Here is a 12,697-nt window from a genome sequence, read left to right on the forward strand (position 1 = left end):
CAACCAAGCAGCCATAGGACTTTTCAAGGAACCAGGTGTCCTTCCACTAAGACATTTCTAACTGCTTTAGTGAAGGAAGGTCCTTCTGGGCTTTCTTATGGGTCATAGTTGGGATGGGTGTGCAGATCAGGCAAGACAAATCCAATCTACCATTTGGACTCTCTCCAAAGCCTTTGGATTCTCTCTTCCATGACATGACAGGGAAGCTCTGGAATCTTAGTCTCTTAAGCTGTAGACCACCTTGGAGTCCAAGTCTCTGCCCACCAACCAATAAACTCTTAGAGCTACCTACAGCTGCATGAACTAACACATTAAATCCAAAGAGTGAATTGAAGCAGAGAGGCAGTAAAGTAGTAAGTGGCACAGCTAGTTATATATAGTTTACTGAAGAGTAATCCTAATTGTTTAATTCAAGGAAATACCTGAAATATAACCCAGAAATTTTAAACCCAGAATCCTTCCAAATTTTCTAACAAAGCTGTATGCAAAATTCTACTTGTAAAAATTCAACCAATGAAATAGGAAGCAATATAAATGTCCTTTTTGTTTGTTAAGAGATAGTCTGCATTTCAAAACACTTGTAACAGTCTTCTATTTCTTGTGTTGTGAGTCTGTGCAACCCAAAGGGTTTTGGCTGTGACTGTAAGCCCATGCGTTTCACACAGAGAAGCAAGAGGGCCTGTTCACAATGAAACCTCTGACTACGGGCTAATTATCAATGTGGTCTGGTCACTTGCTGAGCCCTATTGCCCCAGGATACCTGTATCAATTACACCATACTGCCTCTCAAATTCATGTTTATTGTGGCATAGAAAGCATTTCACAAAACGATGGGAAATGAATTTTCTGTGACTTATTGGTAAGGGAGATATTTGGGGGAAAGGAGAAAACTTTTTCCCTGGGGCTATTCCCCTAATTTCCTAAAGGATAAAATAAAGTTGAGAGCAGTATAGATTTGATCTGATCCAGCCACGGGCTGAGGAGGGTGACTAGGCTGAGATGAATAAATAACACCGCTTTTCCAGATGCACGTTCAAGGCATTACCCTTAGGGAATACCCTACTATCCATACTTGTCTTTATCAGATACTTTCCAAACACTTTATTTTTTATTGCTTTTACCTTTTTGTAGGCGGTGGTGAAAACTCTGAAGTTCTACTCTCTCAGCAAATTTCAGTTATACTCTTAATAATCACCATAATACAGTTAATAATCACCACGTACACATGAGATACTCAGATCTTATTTGTCTTATAATAGACAGTTTGTATCCTTTTAACAACCTCTTTCTGTTTCTCCCGTCCTCTAGCCCTTGGAAAACACCATTCTACTCTGTTTCTAGGACCTTACCTTTTTTTGTTTTGTTTGTTTTGATTTGATTTCATATATTAGTGATACCATGCAGCATTTGGCTTTCTTTGGCTGACTTAATTCACTTAGTATAATGCCCCGCCACCCCAGTTCATCTGTGTTGTTGCAAATGGCAAGATTTCCTTCTTTTTTAAGGCTGAATAATGTTCTGCTGTATAAACACACCACATTTTCTTTATCCATTCATCCATTGATCAACACATAGTTTCCCTACCTGGTTATTGTGAATAATGATACAGTGAAAGTGGGAATACAGATATCTCATCAAGATAGTGATTTTGCTTCTTTTGGATATGTGCCCAGAAGTGGCATTGCTGGATCAGACAGTAGCTCTGTATTTAATTTCTTGAGGAAGAGCCATATTGTTCTATAGTGGCTGTATCAGTTTACATTCCCACCAACAGTGTGCAAGTTTTCCTTTTCCTTGCCAGCATTTGGTATCTCTTGTAGTTTTGATGATAGACATCCTAACAAGTGTGAGGTGCTATCTTCTTGTGCTTTGGGGTCTCATTTCCCTGATGATTACTGACGTTGAACACATTTTCTACTGGTCATTTATATTCCTTCTTTGGAAAAATTTCTATTCAAGTCCTTTGTCCATTTTTCAATTGTCTTGTTTGGTTTTTTGCTCTTGAATTATATTTTTACTTTTGAGTCATTCCATAGGTCATCTTTTCATTTTGTTAATGGTCTCCCTTGTGTATGTAAGCTTTTAGTTTGATACAGTCCCACTTTAAAAAAAATTTTTTTTAAAGATTTTTTTATTTATTTATTTGACAGAGAGAGAGATCACAAGTAGGCAGACATGCAGGCAGAGAGAGAAGGGAAGCAGACTCCCCGCTGAGCAGAGAGCCTGATGTGGGGCTCGATCCCAGGACCCTGAGATCATGACCTGAGCCGAAAGCAGAAGCTTAACCCACTGAGCCATCCAGGCACCCTTAGTCCCACTTTTCTATTTTTGCTTTTGTTGCCAATGCTTTTAGTGTCAAAAAAAAATAAAATCATTGCCAAGACCAATGTCAAGGAGTTTACTCCCTATGTTTTCTTCTAGGACTTTTATAGTCTCAGGCCTATGTTCAAATCTTGAATCCATTTTGAATTAATTTTTGTTTATGGTTTGAAATCAGGGTGAAATTTCATTGTTTTACATGTGGATATCCAGTTTTTGCAGCATCATTTATTGAAGAAACTCCTTTCCGCATTGTTTATTCTCAGAGCCTTGTCAATAATCAATTGACCTTGTATGCATGGGTTTATTTCTGGGTTCTTTATTCTGTTCCATTGATCTAAAAGTCTGTTTTTATGCCAGTACCATAATGTTTTGCTTACTATAGTTTGGTAATATAGTTTGAAAGAAGGAAGTGTGATGCCGATAGCTTTGTTCTTCTTTCTCTACATTGTCTTGGCTGTTTGGGGTCTTTTGCGACTCTTAGGAATTTTAGTATTCATTTTCCTATCTGTAAAAAATAACATTGAAATTTTAATAGGGATTGCACTGAATCTGTAGTTTCAGGTAGTATGGACATTTAACTATATTAATGTTCCAATCCATGAACATGAATATCTTTCCATTTATGTGTGTCTTCTTCAATTTCTTTCACCAATGTTTTACAGTTTGAGTGTATAGGTCTTTCACCTTCTTCATTTTGTTCCTAAGTATTTTATTCTTTTTGATGCTATTGTAAACAGATTTTTTCTTAATTTCTTTTTCCAGACATTTTGTTGTTAGTATATAGAAACACACTGATTTTTGAATATTGATTGTGTATCCTGCAACTTTACTGAATTTGTTTATTATTTCTAGCAGTTTTTGGTGGAATTCTTAGGGTTTCCTATATCTAATATCAGGTCATCAGCAAACAGACAAATTTACTTCCTCCGCTCTGATTTTATTTCTTTTTCTTCCCTAAGACTAGGATTTCATTACTATATTGAATAAACGTGAGAATGTGAGGTGAAAGTGTGTATCCTTGTCTTGTTCTTGATCTTAAGGAAAAGCTTTCAGTTTTTCATCATTGAGTATGATGTTAGCTATGGGCTTGCCATATGTGGCCTTTATTATGTTGAGGTACATTCCTTCCATACCCATTGTGTTCAAATTTTTTTTAATCATGATATAACGTTAAGTTTTGTCTAATGTTTTTTCTGCATCTATTGAGATGACCATGTTCTGTTTTTTCTCCTTTATTTTGTTCTGTGGTATATTACATTTACTGATTTGCGTATATTGAAACATCTTTGCATCTCTTGAATAAATCCCACTTGATTAGGGTGTACTTTCCTTTGAATGTCTCGTTAATTTTGGTTTGCTAATATTTTGCCCAGGAGTTTTGCACCTATGTTCATCAGGGACATTGGCCTGTAGTTTTCTTCTGGTGTCCTTGTCTGGCTCAGGTATCAGAGTAATGCTGAACTCATAGAATGAGTTTAGAAATGTTCCCTCTTCTCTTTTTTGGAAGAGTTTGAGAAGAATTGAAAATAATATTAATATCAGTTATTATTTAAATGTTTAGTTGAATTCACCAGTGAAGCCATTATGTTCTGTTCTGTTGTTTGTTGGGAAATTTTTGAGAGCTGATTCAATCTCTTTAGTAGTAACTGTTCTACTCAGATTTTCTATTTCTTCATAATTGAGTCTTTGTAGCTTGTGTGTTTCTAGGAACTTATCCATTTCTTAAAGGTTATCTACTTGGTTAACATATAATTTTGATAGTAGTTTCATATGATTCTTGGTATTTCTGTAGTATCAGTTGCAATGTTTTCTTTTTCATTTCTGATATTTTTGGTCTTTTTTTTTTAGTCCAGGTAAGGGATTGCCTATTTTATTTATCTTTTCAAAACATTAGTTCTTACTTTCATTGATCTTTCCCATTGTCTTTCTAGTCTCTATTTCATTCATTTCATTTTATTTACTTTCTCCTACTAATTTTGGGCTTAGTTTATTCTTTTTCTAGTTCCTTGAGGTAAAAAATTAGGCTGTTTATTTGAGTTCTTTTTTCTTAATGTATGCATGCATCACTATAAACTTTCCTTTTCAAACTGCTTTTGCTGCATCCCAGAAGTTTTGGAATGTTGTGTATCCATTTTTATTTGTCCAAATATTTATTTTTTATTTCTCTTTTCATTTCTTGCTTGACCCATTGATTGCTCAGGGACTGTGTTGTTTAGTCTCCACATATTTGTGAATTTTCCAGTTTTCCTCTTGTAATCGCTTTTTAATTCTATACCATGTGGTCAGAAAAGATGTTTGATAATTATTTCAGTCTTCCTAAATTTTTAAGACTTGCTCTGTGATGTAACATATGATCTATCCTGGAGAATGTTTCGTGTGCACTTACAAAGAATGTGCATTCTGCTGCTGAGGGATGGAATGTTCTATACATGTGTGTTAGGTCCATCTGGTACCTGGGACAGCAGTTTGTGAGGTCTGCAGTCAAATTCCTTGCTGGGAAAGGCTGGGAAACTGGTGTTTTTGCCTGCTCTCTCTGTGCTGAACCTTGAGGGGATAGCTGTGGCAAGTGTTTATGCCCCTTTTAACAAGTGTTTCTTTGTTTGCTATAATCCCAAGGGACTTGTGAATGCAAGCCCTCTTGCTTTCAGGGCTAGATGGTTTGGGCTCCTGTCCCTTGGGTGGTAGCCCACATTGGGGCACAAAAGAAATTGTGGTACAAACCTTTCACTCCTGGGGCGAAGCTAAGAGTGGGGGATTCCCTCCTGACTGTACGATATCGTGTCAAAGGTAGGTTTATGGTGAGAGTGTGTCTCAGTCTTTCTTACTGTTTTAAGGTAGGCATTTCCTGTCATCTGATGTATAGGAGTCCCTCAACTCATTTTTGGATTTCTCTCACAGGGAAATTGTTTTCTGTGGCTGTACTCAGTGCAATCATGGGGGGAAAAACTCAGGAGCCTCCTATGTCACAATCTAGTTTGGATCCCCCAGGTTATCTCAAGTACTTGAAAGGAGTAGAAATCTAGGAGGGAAGATTTGAGAAGTTATTTCTCACAGATGCAAAAATTAATATTGACATGTTAGTTTTAGAGGCTATCATATATTGTGTCCTTTAATCCGGATGACTGTCCAGAAGCACAGGTGTTACCATTCCCATCTTAGAGATAAGAAAACTGAGTCCAGGAAGGATGAATGACTCGCCCACATTAGTAAATCTCAGAACCCAGTTGACAAGTTAGTTGGTTAACCTCTTCTGAGGCTCCTATTTTTTCTGCTTTATTGCCCCTTAATAACAATTAAATCTTGTTAAAATACTTATTTAGCATCTAAATAAAATGTCTTCACAGCCTACACAGGGTAAGTGCATCAGTTATCCAGGCAACTGGAACAAGTAAGACCTATGGTAGGAGAGGAGTTTATAATTATTTAGATAATAAACGGATTGCCTGTTTTATCCAATGTTTTATAACAACTCTCCATTTCTTCCTTTCTTTTTCAGTAAGTCTAAGTACATAATGCATGAAATATAATTTCTCTCACATTATTTATGGCCTCCTTCCTTCGACGTAGCTTTCTAATTGTAACAGGGTCAGCTTCAATTTGCCATATGGAAACTTAATTGAAAATGAGTGAATAATCCAGTCCACTAAAATGTCAATCCTGTAAGGAGAGAAAAATAGGTCAAGTTAATAATTTAGCCTCATATAAGATTTACTGCCTTTCTTATTTTCTACACATTTATCCTAGTCTTTTGTGAGTAGTGGCTCTGGTTTTGAGAATTGGAAAGATCTTGCCTATAAAGTGTTCCATAAAGCATACCACTGAAGAACTCTGAGGCTGTCTGCTTTTCTTCTATAAAAATGTTAATTAAACTTGATAGTATTATTAAAAATTATATTAGTTGAAATAATGCATTGTCAAACATAATCCTGACATATAATAAAAAGTATTAGTGAGCATAGATGTTTTCATCAGTTTCTCCCCTTTTGGAGTCGCATATGTTGGGCTAGAAAAGATCAAGTCCTATGACTTACTACTTTACAAAAGTTATTTCCCACAATAGACACCTTGCAAGCAGAAATGGAGTCCTAGTACCTGGAACAAGCCCCTGCAAGGCCCTGTTTTCATCCTCTTCCTCAGACCCCCGTAAGTTTATACACACACACTTCCACATCATCTTCAGGTTTTAAAAAAGTTTTAAAATCATTAACTTATCCAGTCCCTTTTCTTTAGAAGAGGAAATGTGCCCGAGCGTGCCAGAGCCTGAAGCCACACAGTTTTCCACAGACAGAAGCTGTTAAGGACACAGGTGTTAGGCCTAAATGGCCATGCTTGTGGCTTGCACTGCAGGGACTCCTTCAACCACTTCTTTAAATGCAGGCAGGGCTTATGTTCAGGGCACATGCTTTATTTCAGAATTTCCAAAGTCACTCACTTTGAGGAAAAGTTGAAGAATTACTTTCCCTGAAGAATAAAACATGTTGAGTAGATACCTATCTGTTCAGGACCAGAAAGGAGCTATGTACTCTTTAGAACTTGCCTTCTCTTCTATATCACTACCCTCCTCCATCCTATCTGCTATTTGCACAGATATAATTTAGATGAAGCTTCAAAGAACTTGTTTCACTAAAGAGTCCTATTTATTTTGATTAGGAGATGAATCAACCAAATATATAACTCATTAAGAAATTCAGCTTCATTAAATTTGCTTGTAATAAACTGCATCCATTTAAAGAACAAAATTTGGGCGCCTGGGTGGCTAGGTGGATTAAAGCCTCTACCTTCGGCTCAGGTCATGGTCCCAGTGTCCTGGGATCGAGCCCCACATCGGGCTCTCTGCTCAGCAGGGAACCTGCCTCCTCCTCTCTCTCTCTGCCTGCCTCTCTGCCTACTTGTGATCTCTGTCTGTCAAATAAATAAATAAAATCTTAAAAAAAAAAGAACAAAATTTGATGAGTTTTGACAGTGATAAACCAGTGAACCACCAGCATTATCATGATACAAACCATATTCATCACCTCCAAAAAATTCCTCTGGATCTTTTGTAATTTATCCTTCCCTTAGCTCAAAGCTCCAGACAATGTTTGGTCTGCTCTTTGTCCCTATAGATTAATTTGCATTTTCTAAATTTTATGTACTCTGAAGTCTTTTGTGTCTAAATTTTTCCATCATGGTGACAGTTCTTTCTTTTTTCTACTGAGTGGTATTCCATTGTATAGATTTACCACTTTGGTTTTATCCAATCGATTACTGATGGACATTTGGTGTGTTTATAGTTTGAGGCCATTTGGTTTTCCATTTCATATTCAGTCAATGATATATGAGCATTCCAGCTGCTCCATGACTTTACTAACACTTGATATTATCAGTCTTATTAATTTTAAACAAGTTCAATGGCTATATATTAGTATCTTATGGTTTTAATTATTATTTCCTCAGTGATTATTGATGTTGAACTTTTTTTCCTATGTTTTTTGGTTATTGTACTTTTTGAAGCATGTGTCCAAATCTATTATCGAGTTCATTGTCTTCTTCTTGAGTTTTAAGATTTTTTTTTAATAAATTCAGGATACAAGTTCTTTTTTAGATATATGTTTTGTGAATATTTGCTCCCATTCGGAGTCCTCACCATTTGCACCATGGAAACATTAATGGTCCCTATAACCTATTTTTGAGGCATATTATGTAGATGGCAAACAAGACAACAAATAAGGTTACAGTGTGTTATTCCACAATTTAATTTTAAAATGTGCATTACACACTTACTAGTGATTGTCTTCTCTTCATCCCAGGCTGTAAATTATGTACTTCATAATCTGATTCTTCTTCTCTGAAAAATAATACATTACAGTTAATGCCCAGGGCCATTCCTGACAATAATATCCTTGCTATTTTAACATCTAATTTAACACACACATGCACACACACATAAACACAAGCACACACACACAATGCAGTTCAATGACCCCAAACCATAATTGCCCGTTAAGTGTATGTTTTATGTAAGTGGATCTCTTTTCAGATGTGGAAATACCTGCTTAACAATAGTCTTGTAATTAGCCCACAAAACAGGCATGACCATTTATTAGAAAAACAAAGTGGACGCAGCTCATTTCCAGCCTGAGATGCTAAGCATCAAGTTTGAACTCAGAAGAGCTTTTATAACCAATGGATACATCCCTGAAAATGGAGTTTCCCACTGGTGATGCCAAGAGACCCTTGAGTACAGAATCAGGCACTGTGGTGATAAACATCTGACATTTTCATTTGCAAGTATTCATGTTTCATTTTAGATAATGTTCCCTCTATTTACTTCTTCAGCAGCAATGCATCAAATATCCTACAGTGTAATCCTTCTCTCAGCACTTATCAATGAACTATGAAATAGTATTAAATAGAATTAATTAGAAGTTTTAATGAATCATGTCTGTCCTCATTTATTATACAATGTAATTTTCAAGGAGTGATTAATTACGAGTTACAGATGAGTGAATGGTTAATGTAGTTTGTTAACCTTACTAAGGAGTGACTGTACACAGCAAGCTGCTTCTCCTCTGTTTATTAGCATGTGGCTTTGTACCACCATCAGCTCAAGTGAATGAAAAGGTTTTAGTGACTTTGCAATTAATATGCACTGTCAGCTAATAATTTATTCCCTTATTTTCTTTCGTCTATATCCTATGAACATTGTGAAGATTCAAAGGAGAATTTAGCCACCCTTACTTTGGAGTGTTTCTACAGTGCTGTTAGTTTGCCCCTAGCACGTCCACCTGAGCTGCATGATTATTTTAAGTAGATCCTATTTAATACACGATGGCTTGTTTGAAATGATTCTCCCTGCATATTTCCTTGAAGAATAGACCAATTTACCACATCATTACTATCATTATCTAAAAAGTGGTAGCTGGCTGCCCTTCATTTTCAATTTTCTTAGATGCACCTTTCAGAAGCTGAAAAATGCCCAAGTTGACAAAAATGCAGTGGTTAAATACAGAATAATTCTGTGGACGGAAAGTAATGGAGAATGGCATATAGGAATGCCAAGAGGTTTTGTTGTTTTTGGTTTTTGGTTTTTGGCTTTTTTAGCCTTCCCAACAGACACACTCATAAAAGACCATGACATCCCTGGGGAATGAGTCACCATCTCACAACAATCTAGTCTGCTGCTTCTTCAAAGAACTCATTTGCTATGGTTAGATGGAGGTGGAAACCCTCATGGCGTGCCCCCACGAACGCCTCCATTTGCTACCTGAAGTGCAGACAGCAAGCAGCTCATTTTGCTGTGGAAAGCAGATGCTAGTGTCTTCTGCTCTAAGTCTAGGGGAGTTTGATAGCTCTTTGGAGGCCCAGCTAACCTCAGTAGGAAAAATAACAATACTTATTTATATCTGTGTGGTGTCTAATGATTTTCATTATTTTTTCATAGGTATTATCTTATTAAATCTAGGTAAAAATTCCATGAATAAAGAAACTATTACAAGATGTTAGCTGACTTGTCCAGGCCCCCATGAGCAGTGAAAGGATAAGGTTAACATTAATTCAACAATATTGAGCACCTAATATCAGACATCTACTACTTGTTGACTGGATAAGTCTAAGTCTACTCCATCATGGACCTAGATACCAGTAGGGGAGACTAGGAATAAATGAATAAAGATAGTGATAAGCCCTGTAAAGAAAATCTGGAAAGGAAAGTGTTTAGAGAGGAACTGGGCATGAGGAAGGTTATTTTTAAGATTTTGTTTATTTATTTGACAGAGATCACAAGTAGGCAGAGAGGCAGGCAGAGAGAGAGGAAGAAGCAGGCTTCCTGCTGAGCAGAGAGCCCCATGCGGGTCTCAATCCCAGGACCCTGAGACCATGACCTGAGCTGAAGGCAGAGGCTTAACCCACTGAGCCACCCAGGTGCCCCAAGAAGGTTATTTTTGATAAGGTAGTCAGAGAAAGCCTCCTTGAAGAGATGTGATATCAGAACAGACCTGACTAATGAGGAGTCATTTAATTAGAACATTCCAGGCAGAGAGAATAGCAAATCCAAAGGTCCTGAGCCTTTTGGTGTGTTTGAAGAAGTGCAAGAGACCGACGTGGCTGGAGAGAAATGCAGCGAGGGAGAGATGAAGCTAGAGAGATACACAGGGGAGATCTTCTAGTTAGTTCTTTTGGAGATGCCAGCAAAGACTTGGGATTTCAACTCAAGAGATAATGGATGTTGAAAGGGCTTTTCCAATCCAATTCTGCCTAGAATTTCTAGGACATGAGAAATGGAAGATAATGTGCTAGAACATCAGGTAGCATTTTAGTTTCCATTTCTCATTTTAAGGAAGAGAAGTAGAAAAAAGAATTTCCCCTGGAGCCTAGGATTTGAAGCTATTAATATAAAAGTATACTGGTAATGTCCTATCTTCATTAGGGGACTCAACTGCCAGACGAGCAATACTCTTTGAAGTCAAGGACTACTTTTTATTCTGTACTGCACACAAATCAATGTCTCGTGTTTCCAATCAGTGCTCTCTGAAATGAACTGAATGACCTGATATTTATTGCACCGTCCAGCCCTAGTCTGAGGAATCCTGATAGGAGATGTCATGGTGTTTGAAATCGCTGTAACAGAACAGAAGGATCCAGAAAGCAGCCCTCACTTAGCACTTGGCTTCACAGTGTATATGCTATTGATCCAGGCACCCAATCTGTCTGTAGTGGGGTACTGCTAATCCCTGAGGCAAGTATGTAATAATGCACTTATTTTGCAAAGTGTTTTCTTCTCTTAAACCTACATTTTCTCACCTACTTCCCCAAGTAAAACTATGAGGAATTACAAATGTTAATTCTCTAAGGAATGCTATGGAAAATCTATTCCTGCTTCCACTCTGTACATACTCTGAGAGATGATGAGCACAAATAAAGGAGCAAGACCACTTTATGTTACAGCAATGGGATTTTATCAGGAATCTCAATACCATAAGCTTCTAAAAGCCAAATTTTTTATTAAGGAATTTTTTAGATGATCCATTTCATTTTTTTTTTAAGATTTTATTTATTTATTTGACAGACAGAGATTACAAGTAGGCAGAGAGGCAGGCAGAGAGAGAGGAGGAAGCAGGCTCCCTGCTGAGCAGAGAGCCCAATGTGGGGCTCGATCCCAGGACTCTGAGATCATGACCTGAGCCGAAGGCAGAGGCTTTAACCCACTGAGCCACCCAGGCGCCCCGATCCATTTCATTTTTAAAAAAGATTTTACTTATTTGTTTGACAGAAAGAGAGAGAGCACAAGCAGGGGAGTGGAAGAGGGACAAGCAGGCTTCCCACTGAACAAGGAGCCCCATGCAAGGTTCTATCCCAGGACCCTGGAATCATGACCTGAGCAGAAGGCAGACGCTTAATGACTGAGCCACACAGGTGCCCCTAGATGATCCATTTTAAAGTATATGTCTTTGTAATCATAAAAGCAAGTGTAAAAGAGGAAAAACCTTTTGGGTTACTCTTCTTAGGTTCAGTGGCTAAGCAAGGTCTATTCCTTGATGTGGCGACAGTGTCATGTGTGTATGTATATGTCTACTTTTTTCTAACAATAGTAGATTGGAAGGTAAATTGCAATGTAATAAACCTAATATATGAACACAGGTATATGAAACAAAGTTCTGGCATTTGCCAAGTTCCATTGCATAGTAGTTAAGACTAAAAGGGGAAAAAGAATTTTTAAAATTACAAAATATTGTGAAAATGCTAAACTGTATGCTGCATTATATCGAACAATATAGTTTCTCAGAAGAGATATAAAGTTAAAATGAAAGTTTGAGGAGAAAATTCACTGGTCAATTCATAATTTAATTTTTTAATAGATGCCATTTTTTAGAGCAGTTTTTAAGTTCACAGCAGAAGTGAACAGCAAATACAGAGAGTTCCCATATACCTCCTGTTCCCACCCTTCCCCCATACCCATACAACTTTTCTAGCTCTCAACATTCCATACCAGAGTGGGACCACTCTGGTGAACCTACCAGTTGAACCTACATTGATACCTGATTATTATCCAAGTTTTATCATTTACATCATCGTTCACTCTTGGTTTTGTGTATTCTGTGGGTTTTGACAAATGTATAATGACATGTATCTACTATCATGGTAGCATACAAAATAGTATCACTGCCCTAAATAGCCTCTGTGCTCTGCCTATCTGTCCATCCTTTCCTTCAACCCCTAGAAACCGTTGATCTTTGTACTTTGTCCATATGAATCTACTTTTTCAACTCTAAATTCTACAGAGTTTAAAAACATATCAAATATTTCAATGAAAGTTTAGCATTCAATTTGAGATACATTTTAAGTGTAAAATATAGATCAAATTTTGAATACTTAAGTATGAAAAAAGGTAAAATGT

The 12,697-nt window shown here is 37.1% G+C and overlaps 1 long non-coding RNA gene across 2 annotated transcripts in view; it reads right to left on the reverse strand.

Annotated features, from left to right (window-relative positions):
- Nucleotides 1–5,798: 5,798 nt before the first annotated feature.
- The window catches only part of LOC125083064 (uncharacterized), a 57,143-nt gene continuing 50,244 nt past the window's right edge, over nucleotides 5,799–12,697 (reverse strand). For both annotated transcript variants that reach the window (XR_007122168.1, XR_007122167.1), the window contains exons 2-4: nucleotides 8,082–8,149; nucleotides 6,350–6,352; nucleotides 5,799–5,979 (exon numbers count right to left, since the gene is read on the reverse strand). This is a non-coding gene — a long non-coding RNA (uncharacterized LOC125083064). The remainder of the gene's footprint in view (nucleotides 5,980–6,349; nucleotides 6,353–8,081; nucleotides 8,150–12,697) is intronic.

Source organism: Lutra lutra, chromosome 13 (genome assembly GCF_902655055.1).
Source record: "Lutra lutra chromosome 13, mLutLut1.2, whole genome shotgun sequence".
In the NCBI taxonomy this organism is placed as follows: Eukaryota; Metazoa; Chordata; class Mammalia; order Carnivora; family Mustelidae; genus Lutra; species Lutra lutra.